Source organism: Ambystoma mexicanum, chromosome 7q (assembly GCF_040938575.1).
Source record: "Ambystoma mexicanum isolate Mex_15411 chromosome 7q, UKY_AmexF1_1, whole genome shotgun sequence".
Lineage (NCBI taxonomy): Eukaryota > Metazoa > Chordata > Amphibia > Caudata > Ambystomatidae > Ambystoma > Ambystoma mexicanum.
Window position 1 is genome coordinate 420,743,166 of NC_090941.1, and position 12,638 is coordinate 420,755,803.

The following is a 12,638-nucleotide window of genomic DNA, read 5'->3' on the forward strand; positions in this document are numbered from 1 at the left end:
ATACCTTCACATGAAATTTGATTTCTTCTTGAAGCACTAGGCAATGAAGTCGCACAAGATTCTTTATTGTTGCAAAGGTCATCACCAGCAAATTGCCTGTCCAGATTTCTCATAAACTTGCGCGAGCTGTTGTTCAAACCCTTAAGCTGAGAAAGATTTTTTTTCTTTTTTGTTTTTTTAGCTTGTTTTTTGGGCTCGTTCAACATATTCTGTCCATTCACACTGTCTTCCATACCATCTGAAGATATAATTACTTTGGACTGTTGTACGAGTACTTCTTCCTGGTCCAAGATTGTGTTGTCAGAGATAAGTATCGGTACACCTCGCACATCTTGGCACAGGATTGTGTTATCAGAGATAATTAATGGTGCACTTCTAGCATCTGGAGTTCTTACTGACAAATTACCTGTACAACTATTTTGGTCCACCAGATCCCCATTTGGGGTTCTTTTATTACATTTTTCCTCCCACTCATTCATTATACTAGAGCACAAGTCGGGTAAGGCTCTTGCAAGTACGATTTCATTCAGCAGTCTAGACTGCCTCTTGAGCTCAGTGAGCATAAGCCCATTTACACTAGCGTGCTCCTTATCTGTGTTTCCTTTAATATTGTTAGAATGTTGATTAACCTCGCCCTCTGTGATTGTTTCAAGATGTTGAGTAATTCCCATTAAGGATTGATCACCTGTACTAAAAATAGGGGGCGTATTATCAAACAGCAGACTTGTGTTTAAATGACATGATGACAGGTTATCAGAAACGAAAGTACTATCCCCTTCATATAGGCTTTGATAGGCTACAGAAAATACCATGTTACTCATATCTGTTACACTACCACGGACATTTGTACATGGTTGAGCACTTTCAATTAGATCATCATCTGTGTCTAATGCGCCAGGCAAGGCTGTCGCTACAGCCAATGCCATACTTGCACGACGCGTCAGGATTTTAGGCACAAACGTTGCTTTCTGAATTATTTTCCCTCTGTAAATAGACATTTAAGCTACCGATAGGCACACACGCCTAACCAAATTTTTACTGCTCTTTCTTAATCTTTTGCCCACTGTTAAACTGGTGTACACTATTTCAAAAGCCAGACAAAAAAAAAATTAGAAAAAGCAGCAACCATACACCTACCCCTGCACACCGCACAGTGAACAGTCAACAGTCCTTATCGTCCTTCTCGGTGCGCGCGCGGGTGCGCTGCACCTTGGGTATTTATAACAAGAGGGGTGGGTTTAACGGGGGAGTGTACCAGCCTGCAAGCCCAATCACAGCTGCCTAAAAGAAACAGCAAAGATTCAAACTAATTATCAAAGTATTAGCAGGCTTGTAATCAGATAGCACTTTAAGATACTATTAAGTGTCTATTAAACTGACACACTCATATCTATAAACTGACACTTTCAGAAGGCAGACTATTCCAGTCTTAACAAGGTTCACCTCCAGGCAACTTCCTGTGTTGCTTCTAAAGACGTCCTCCTCGACACCTTTTTCGTCCGTCGGTAATGCAGCACAGTGAAAACATAAGCTGCAAGCATGCGCGCGATGTCAGTTTCACGCCGACAGCAATTCCAGTAGAAGTTCTGGACAGTCAACAGTCCTTATCGTCCTTCTCGGTCCGCGCGCGGGTGCGCTGCACCTTGGGTAGTTATAGCAAGAGGGGTGGGTTTAACGGGGGAGTGTATCAGCCTGCAAGCCCAATCACAGCTGCCTCCAGGCAACTTCCTGTGTTGCTTCTAAAGACGTCCTCCTCGGCACCTTTTCGTCCGTCGGTAATGCAGCACCGTGAAAACATAAGCTGCAAGCATGCGCGCAATGTCAGTTTCACGCCGACAGCAATTCCAGTAGAAGTTCCGGACAGTCAACAGTCCTTATCGTCCTTCTCGGTGCGCATATTTGGTGGGAGCAAACAGAGGAGATTCACGGAGGAAGGACATACAACAGTCAGTGTCCGTCTCCTGAATTGAGTGGCAAAGACACATGCCATTGGGTGACACATGGGAGGAGCAGGAGGAATCAGGAATCCCTGAGTGCAGATGGGATTGCCACAATCACATGCTTTTTGCTTCGAGGAAGCATCAGAGATTTGAAGAGTTTGGTGATACATCAGTTAGTGTCTGTATTGTAAAATGAGTCACAAGGGGGACCCGTGCCACAAGGTAAAACCTGGGAGGAGAAATATGAGGTGGCAGGAATCTCTCTGTGAAGTATGTCGAAGACTCATGCTAATCTGATTTTGGTTGAAGGGAACATTTAGTTTAGGGAGGTGGGTGAGATGCCAGTCAGTATCTGTTTCTTGAGGAGAGTGGACGAAATAGACACATACCTTTGGATGGCACCTCAGAGAATGAGCAGGAGAAGCTATGCATTCCAGAGGGCAGCTTCTGTGAGATTCATGCTTCCCTGATTTTCATGGGAGGAAACTGCAGAGATACAGGGGGAATGGTGATACAAGAGTGTCATTTTCTTGAAGTGAGGGAACACACATTTACCATTGGGTGACAAATCAAAGAAGAAGCAGCTTTCGGGAGATTCACTCTCACCTGGATTTGTTGAGATGGTGTGACATACATTTGGGGAAGTGGGTGACACACCAGTCAGTGTCCATCTCTTAAAGTGAGAGAACAAAACACATCCCCTCAAGTGACACCTGGAAGGTGGAGTAGGTGGAACAGGTAATACCGGGAGACTGCTTGTGGGGGAGTCATGCTCACCTCATTTTAGTTGACAAGGACAGTCGAGATTCAGGGTGGCAGACCAGTCAATTGCCTTCTCTTGAAAGGGTGATTGAGAGACACACACCATCAGGTGACACTTGTGACGAGTAGCAGAAGGACCAGGGATTTCCTGGAGGTAACTTGTGAGAGATACACACATGCCCGGACGGGCTGGTGTACAAAGAATGTACCAGCAGTAAGTCAGATATGCTATCAGTTCATTATTTGTGAGTGAGCCCATAAGATTTCCATGAACCCCGACTTCTATATCACATGTTCTATTTCTAGAGTAACATAGTAAATGGAGTAAACATACCTGAAATTCATCACTTCCTGAACTGAGGATTCAAGCATGACTCATGATTAATGTTCAACAGACTATTTTCGAGCCATATGCCTCTATCTTCTTAGTATGCACATAAATACATTATAAATAAGTGTAAATATTGCAGGAGACCCTATGATGAACTTGCCCGCCATCCAAACAGTGTTACTTCAGTGTTCATTTAACACAATACAACAGGTGATGATAGGTGCTAATTAATGTTTTCTGTTTCCAATCATAAAGAGTCTAAAGGCTGTATGGATCTCAGCGCTAAAGTCAAACGGAACAGTAATAATTGCATGTCACATTGCGGGAAACTTGTTACAAATGTGTGCAGATATCTGTGACAACATCGGAATGAGAAAAACAACAGAGAACTGGAACATTTTCCATTCTGCTCATATTCGAGATGCCTGTATAGCATACAAAACATGAAATACATTTATGCAGCTGAGGGCGTTTCTAGAGATCAACTCATTCGCCTACCTAACAGTGCAACAGACGGGCCTTCAGAATGATCACACATTATGAAAACTTTCTCCATTCAAGCACATTATATTGAAAAAAAATGTCTAATTCCTGGTCGTAGGGGCTTTATTCAAAAAGAGGTTACCAGTAGTGACTCTAACTTACTCCTGGAATGGAACTATTCGACAGATGTGTTACCAGAAGTAAATGATAATTACTTCTAACTTTCACCGGGAAAGAGAAAAGACAACCAGGAGTAAGTCAGATACACTATTTGTATCCTTTTTGCGAATCGAGTAGTCTCTCTCACAGTTACTCTTGGTGATGCCTTTAGTTCTGATGTACGTATCCTAACGTCAAACTAGATTATATTTTGTGGAGAGCAACATGTCCACCCCCGCCCCTTACTTGTTTCACTATGTTTGTATTTTTCTTATCCTCAGACACCTTTACCGAAAAGGTTGCCTGGTAAATTGGGAACCTTTGAAGGGATGCGGTTCATGGCAATGCTCCTTTTCGGATCCTATTCCTTAACAATATATTGGAGAGCAACTGTTGGAAAGGGGCAGCCATCTTCTGCTGGGTGCAGTTTGAAGTGTTGCTAGCAGTTTAGCACTTGACACTTGTCACCCCATTATAAAATGGCTATGTTCGGCTGCTGTAGGGAAGCATCCAGGTGCACCGCTACTAGTGTTTTACCACAAAGTTGATGACAGGGCTATGATATGATATGATATTTTATTTATTGTGCGGCCATACACAAGTGTTTCATTTTTGTTCTCTAATGTCGGACGGGCTGATTTACAAAGAATGTACCAGCAGTCAATCAGAAATGCTATCAGTTCATTCTTTGTGAGTGAGTCCATAAGATTGCCATGAACCTTAACTTCTATATGACATGTTCTATTTCTAGGGTAACACAGTAAATGGAGTAAATACACCTGAAATTCATCACTGCGTGAACCGAGGATTCCAGCATGACTCATGATTAATGTGATATGATATTCTCATGTATCCGATGTCTTTTACACGGGAGCCACATTCAACTTCATTTGTAATATTATTTTTGGCTTACTGAACAAAAACCCAGACTCATTTAAAAGTGGAAAAGGTCGCTTTAATGTGACAGGCCAAAGCTTACAATTAAACGCTTACCTGGCTCCATGGCCTTACAAACTAAAGAAATATTTTACACAACCAATTAACTAATTAAACATTTTCATTTTCCCCCAACAATTAAATAATTAAATAAAGACATTTCCTCCCTAACTATCCCTTGGACCCTACCGTCTCCTTACCCCTTTTCTAGGCGTCCCGCTTTCTCCCCAGGGCCATGCCCCTCCAGCCTCAACACATGTTTCCCCGGGGTGGCCCGCTTGTGCAAACAGCACCACCCCATCCTTTCCCGTGTCATTCCCCCATTGTGCTTCCCTCTCCCCCATCAAAAGGGGCCATGCCCCCGAAGCCCAGAACCACTTTAATACCCGTCAGAATCCCCTCTACACCAATCTCCCCCTTTCGATGACCTGCAGCCAGTCTGACCTGTCACATCAGCAACAGAAATTTTACATTACAACTTCACTAATCCCCAGACCTGTCACACAAAACTACCAGCCAATAGATCCTTAACAGACACCAAAAAAAAACCCCAAAAACTTGACATGGGATGTAAAAAAACCCTGCATAACAACAGTCCAATTGTCCCCCCACCTTTCAATAAGCCAGACACCAGACCTAACCCAAAATGAAGGAGTGGGAGGGCGGGACAAACACCAAGTCCAACCGTCGCCTGCCTCCCGAACTTTCCCTTGACCCATAAATCTATCGGGGAGGCGCTCTGCCCCCCACAGCCACTCGCTGGCCGTGTGCAGCGCCAAAAACCTCCCCGGGGGGAAACGCTTCACGTTCCCCCTGTGGCCCCCCTTTTGGCTTACTGCACAAAAACCCAGACTCATTCAAAAGTGGAAAAGGTCGCTTTAATGTGACAGGCCAAAGCTTACAATTAAACGCTTACCTGGCTCCATGGCCTTACAAACTAAAGAAATATTTTACACAACCAATTAACTAATTAAACATTTTCATTTTCCCCCCAATAATTAAATAAATAAATAAAGCCATTTCCTCCCTAACTATCCCTTGGACCCTACTGTCTCCTTACCCCTTTTCCAGGCGTCTCGCTTTCTCCCCGGGGCCATGCCCCTCCAGGCTCAATACCTGTTGCCCCGGGGTGGCCCGCTTGTGCAAACAGCACCACCCCATCCTTTCCCGTGTCATTCCCTCATTGTTCTCCCCCCCCCCCATCAAAAGGGGCCATGCCCCCGGCACCAGAAAAACCCTCCCCCGAGGTGTTCTTTCTGCCCAACCCCCCCCAATTTTCTTTACCTCCAACTCTTTAACCAATCTCCCAGCCAAGAGGCCAGGCCTGGCAGATAATGATTATTCCCAAAAATTGACAAGGGTACACCATCCTCTCTAAAGATCATGAAACCTTCATACACTATTTCCTTACGGTCCATAACCTGTACCGCCACTGAGGCACAAAACTTAACCATCTCTCTGTTTATCCCCTTCCTAGCCCGCTCTATAGCTCCCTCACTTCTCACTCCCCTCCACACTCTCCGCGGCAGCAACTCAGTCCACACTACAGCTGCTTGAGGCCACATTTCACGCACCAAGACTAAATCCCTTTTCATTTTCCTTAGCAGAGCCACCCCCGTATCTCTTACCAGGTCATTCTCCCCAGCATGAATAATCAACACTTCTGGAGCACCATAGCGTTCCCTCAACCCAGCCAACATAGGAAGCAACTGGTCCAAGCGTAGACCCCCTAACCCGTGCCATCTTACCACCACATCCTTATAGTTACACCCCAGCTGCCTACCATGAACCCTTTTCTCTGCTTCTTTCCCAGCCCACTTAACAATTGAATGGCCGACAATCCGCACTTGCCCCAGCTCCCCCTCCTTTCGCACAGCATCTGAAAAAGAAATTACAAAAATCACTCACAAATCAAAACATTCTACCAAACGCTGTTGTCAACAAGGTCCTCTGCCACCTTCCTTCAAAATTCCCCTTTATCAAACTCCCTGACATACCCCTTGTATCTCCCGGACCTCCAATGCCCCAAACTTTTTCACTTTATCCTCTGAAAAACCCAACTTATTACCCTCAGATGCAGCGCCCATCCTAAAGGAATGTGTACCAAAATCCCCTGCCTTTTCTCCTACCGCTACCAGAGCCTTTCGCAATACCCCCAGAACTTGTGCCGCTGAAACCGGCGACCCATCCTCATGTTGAAACACTAAGCATGTCTTACCCCCACAATGCTCCTTCCACAACCTGCCTGTCTGAACTGGGCATAAGTCCTTGCTCCCCTGACCCAACAAAACCCAAGAACCCCTACCCTTTTGGTCCATCTTAGAACTCTTAATCCTGATATCCAAACCTGATTCTGTAATTTGAACATCCTCCCACTGCAGTCCCCCCAACCCCCTTCCCCCCCCACCAACTCCGAAAACCAAAACCCCCCAAAAAATAACCACGTAAAACAAGCCGCAAACAGCTCCGCTTCCCATACCGACCAGCAAACTCCCCCCACTGCCTTAATCAACCTCTGCAGCAATTCTGCCGATATCGGCCTCCTCTTATCCTTATCCCTCTTATTCTCCCTTGCCCATCCTTCCAACCTCCTACTCACCATTTGCCCCCCACTCGGCTGAAAACCCCAAAACCATTTCCCATAGAAAGCAATCCTGGCTAACTTCCCTGCTACAGTTGCTCTTGACCAGCCCCTGTCCATGCACCTCAGGAGGAAGTTCATGACATCGTCCCTCCTCCGCTCTTCAGCATCCCATCTACCCTTCCAACTACAAGCTCCCCCCCCCTATAAAATCCTCCCAGGACCTCCTGTATGACTCCTTAGATGGCTCGGCCAATGAACCCTCCACCAAAGCAAGCGCTCTCAGCGTCCTATCTTCCACAGCTGCTCCGGAATCTGCGGCCCCTCCTGATCCGCATCTGGAGCCAATCCACGGAATCTCTGCCATTGAAAACGAGATAATGCATCAGCGATGCCATTATCCTTCCCTGGCACATGTGTTGCCTTAAACACCACATTCCATTCCATGCAGCGTTGAACAAACTCTCTCATCAGTCTTGCCACCCTCTGATCCCTTGCTGACTGCCTGTTCACTACATGGACCACATATTCATTGTCCACATTGAAATTCACTTTCTTATTATGCAAATCCTTCCCCCACAACTCCAATGCCACCAGCAAGGGGAAAGATTCAAGAAATGCTATACTCCTTCCCTCTTTCAACCACAGAGATGGCCACTTCTCCGCACACCACTTTCCCCACCAAAAAACTCTGAAACCTCCTGCTCCTGCTGCATCAGAAAATATCTGTACTTCCCATGTCACCGGGTCTGCAACCACATTGACACTCTCCAAAAAGCGCAGCCAAATTCTCCAATCCTCCCTCACTGCCCCCGATACTCTTATTCGATGATGTGAGCACTTTGCTCCCGCCATAGCCCTCGCCATGTTCCTGCAAAACATCTGCCCAGGGGCCACCACCTTGCATGCAAAATTCAGATGCCCTACCAATCTCTGCATTTCAAGCAGCATCATTTTCTTGGCCCCTAACACTTTCTTCAGCAATACCACTAATTTGCTCACCTTTTTGTGCGGCAAGCGTGAGGTCATGGCCACTGAATACAGTTCAATTCCTAGAAATGTCAACACCACTGCCGGCCCTTCTGTTTTGTCTTCCGCTAAAGGCACACCCAACTCCTCCATCAGCTCCTGAAACAACTCTAGCATTTCCTTGCAATCCCCCTCTCTTTCTGCACCGCTAATGAACAGAAAATCATCCAGATAGTGCAGCACACTCTCCCCACCCGAGTTAAATGAAAAAACCCACTGTAAGAAGGAGCTGAACTGTTCAAACAAAGCGCAGGAAATTGCACACCCCATTGGCAAGGCTTTGTCTATGTATATGCGGTCCTCGAACTGCAAACCTAACAACCAAAAATCCTCCGGGTGCACCGGCAATAACCTGAAAGCCGCCTTAATGTCACACTTGGCCATGAAGGCCCCTCGCCCTTCTTTCATTATCATCTCCACCGCCTGGTCCACACTTGCATATACAACCCCACATTCTTCCGGGGCAATGAAATCATTGACGGACATGCCCTCTGGCCATGACAAATGGTGTATCAATCTGAACTCCCCCTGAGATTTCTTGGGCACCACCCCCAGTGGGGATATAACTAAGTCACCCGATAGGTCGTCAAATGGCCTTACTATCCTTCCCGCCGTTATTTATTTGCTCAATTTTTGTCTTACCACCTCAACATTTTCTTTGACTGACTTCAAATTTTCAGCCCACTGACGCACCCTTGGGCCCTGGTACCCCAGTCTGAAACCCTGACAAAGCCCCTCACTCAAAATCCTAGCCCCTTCCCTGTCCGGATAAAATTGCAACCATTTTTGCAGCGCCTCCACCTTAATTGGAGTAAAAGCTTTTCCCCGCAACCCCTTTACCTGCACCTCTTCCCCTCCCCCTGTCTCCCTGTTGGAAACACTGAGTGAGAGGGTGTTTCCCTCCACACTTGCTACACTCGTGCCTGAACCTACACAGGGTCCTTGTGCAGCCGTCCTTATTAAAAGCCCAGTACGCTGCTGAGGACTGTCCTCTGCCTCCTCCCCCCGCCCCCTCATGGGCGGGGTGACCAAGAAAGGGCAGGTAAGGCACAGGCAGCCCACTTGCCGTGTGCAATGTCGGGGCAGGCCTCGTTGGACCCATCCATTGCAGCCAAAGATCCATGTCTATCTCCCCCCAGACTGCCTGACTGTCCTCTGCCATTCTCGCTCTGAACTCCTCATCATAGCGTACCCAGGCAAAACCCCCAAAACTTGTGAAAGCCTTCCTGATTACGTCCATATATTTAAGCAGAGCCACGCAACGCTCCGGGAATTTTTCACAATATACACTGGCATAAATGATAAATGCGGACGTCCAATTCTCAATAGTCACTGGGACCTTTGGGCTCGAAGCCAGTTCCCTCTCTTCTTCTTTAGACCCCTCCTTTGCTCTCACTTCCCTATGGAGCACCTTAAAAACATCTACAAATTCCCCCGCCTGAATCTTCTTCCTGGTCGCTGCCATCAAGTGCGCCCCCAACAGTTTTGTTATGCCCATGTATGGCAGCTTTTTCTCCTTACTTTTCACGTCAACCTCCTTTTCTTTCTCAACTTGTACCTCGAGCACCAATGGCTCCCCCACCTTGACCGTTTGAACCTCCACTGAGCAAATGCTCTTCTCATCCCCCAAGGTTCCAATGACCTGTACACCAACTTCTTCCCTTACCCTTTGCATTCCTGACCCTTCGATTTCCGTCCCCATTCTCGTGTCCCCTCTCTGCCTTGCAGATGACCATTCCCTTTCCTGCTCACCTCTTTCCACACAGGCCGTCTGCGGTCTGGCATCCACACTGATGCTCCTCATATCTTTTCTTAGAGGGCTCCTACTGCGGGGACAAAACATATCAGCAGACTCACCAAGCCAATAGTTCCCCCGACCTCTTGCCCCCCGACCATGCTGCACCTGCCTTTCCCGATCCCAACTCAAATTTCTTCTCTCCTCCTCCCCTTCCCTTACAGCCCTACAACCTTCTACCTCCCACTGCCCCACATAATCCTCCAATCCAACTTCATCCTCCCTTAAATACCATTGTGGATGCAGGCTCAAGCCCGAGTTGAGTTGATCTTCTTCATGCGAGCCCGGGGCATCCGCCCTGCCACTCCTTTGAGGTCTTCTCGGCGGGGCCGCAGAAACCCCTGCCTGGTCCTCTTCTCTCAGGTGAGGCGTGCCGTCCTACACCCTGCAATCCTCATCGCTAGGGGCCGTGCTGCACCCTCTAGGCTCTCCTTGCGCTGATCGAGGAGGGGCCGTTCTAAAACCCTCTACCTCCACCTGAATAGCGGGGGCTGCGCAGCGCCCTCCGCCCTCACTCCTCCTACCCGGGGGGGGTGTTCCGCGCCCCACTCTAACCTCCTCAATTGATGGGGACCTCTCCCTCCTTCTCCCACCAGCACTCTTCTGCAGGTATTTACCCCCTCTTCCCCTCTTCCCTGTCACCCCCTTCTGCGCCCCATCACCGCCCCCACCTTAGTTCCCTTAAGCCCCCTCCTTTTGAGCACTCTTAGCTTTCCTAGGGCTATCATTCACTGCCTCCCTCATTGGCTGCCAACCCGAAATCATTTCTCCCCCGAACGCCCTCCTGTCTATCTCCCTCCTCATGTTCCTGCCCCTGGATTCCCAAACCCCCCCTCTCCCCGCCGCGGGGGTGCAAGCCACCACCGCCCCAAGAGCCCCATCTGCCGCAGCTCTACGCTGCAGCCTGCCCCCACCTACCTCCCCTTCTCCCGTTACTTCCCCTACCGCCCCTTCAAATTGGGCCTTAGATGCCCTGCTAATGATTTCCAGGGCCTCCCTCAGAGCCCTAGCATCCACCAGCCCCTTCTTGCTTGCTCCCTGGCCTACCATTGTGCACCAATAAGCTGGTTGTGCACAAAAATATGCCCCCTGAAAGTTAAGGTAGCTAACTAACCCCTGAACCAAACCTACCCGTGGACCTATACCCAAAATGACAAAATTGCTATCTTTGAACAGCGAAAAATTAACACCTGATAAAAAACCCACTGGTAATATGCAAACCCCAACAGTATGTTTAATTCTTTATATATATATATATATATATATATATATATATATATATATATATATATATATATATATATTTGTATTTACCCCCTAAATACTGTCCCCTCTAATGCCCTTGCCCTCAGAAACCCCCCAAACCTGCTCTACAGTGCCCAGCAAAAGACCCTACCCACCAGAAACAAGACCCCCTTGAAACACAGCTCTACTTGAACCTAATACCTCCCACACCGCCCCCTGGTGGCTCGCGAGACACACCGCACTGAAGGAAATCACCGTTAAAAATAGAGCTGTCCCTTAAAGGAACCGCACTGCCCCCTCTGCCACAAACCTGCTATCGCATATGCAAACACGTACAAAATAATCCCTGTGGTCTCCTAACTTATTCACAGCCGGCCAAAAGGACCCAGGAAGAGATGAAACGGCGCCGATTTACGGGGAAACCGCACCCTCCTGACGCAGTTGCTTCGTGGCAGCACACTGCTTCACCCAAAACCAACACACCCCTCCGGCAAGCGAACGGAGGCAGGATGTGACCGACAACCTCCCCCACAGCACCCCAGAGCCCTCGAGCCACCAACTTCCTACTCTTCCTTAACGCCACGCACCAGCAGCTCCGGTAAGCGGCGCGGGGTGTCCTATCTACAGCACCCCTAAGAAAAGTTTAAACAAATATGTATATATATATATTTTTTTTTTTTTTTTTAAACAAACTAACTCACCGCCCACTCTAACACTCCCCTACCTCATCTGAAACTATCACGCACACCTCTAGGCCCAGCTACTACCAGGGAAGGCTCGGGAGCAGGCAACAGGACTTGACAATCACCAAGTCCACCGTCGCCTGCCTCCCGAACCTTCCCTGGACCCTTAAATACCCTGGGAAGGTGCTGGCCCCCCACGGCCACTCGCTGGCCGTGTGCAGCACCAAAAACCTCCCCGGGGAAACGCTTTGCGTTCCCCCCTGGGTCTCCCTTTTAAAAGCGAGTCCTCTACTTTAGAAAACTGAATAGCTAATGGTCCCTTTCCTCATGTGTCTCACTAATGATTGTACATTCTTGTGAAAATGTGTAGATTCTGTCTTTGATGTGTGAAGGCACATGTTAAGTAACAAAATACAGGCTATAACACTATATAACGTACCTTTTACGCAATACCGGGGCACTGCATGCCTGCAATTCTGTGCTCAATCATGGTCACCATTTCTCTTACAGTTTTTTCTCACTAGAATTACTTACAGATACAAACCTTTCAAGTGGACAAAAAGAGCAATATGTCCAAATAAGGTAGCTGCAAGGAATGTCAGGTACTAAGAGAGTGCAAGAGACTTCCTTTGCTTCTGAAGACTTGTACAAAAGGAGTGCAAGCTCTGGACCACTGCCAACGCCTGAGGCCCTA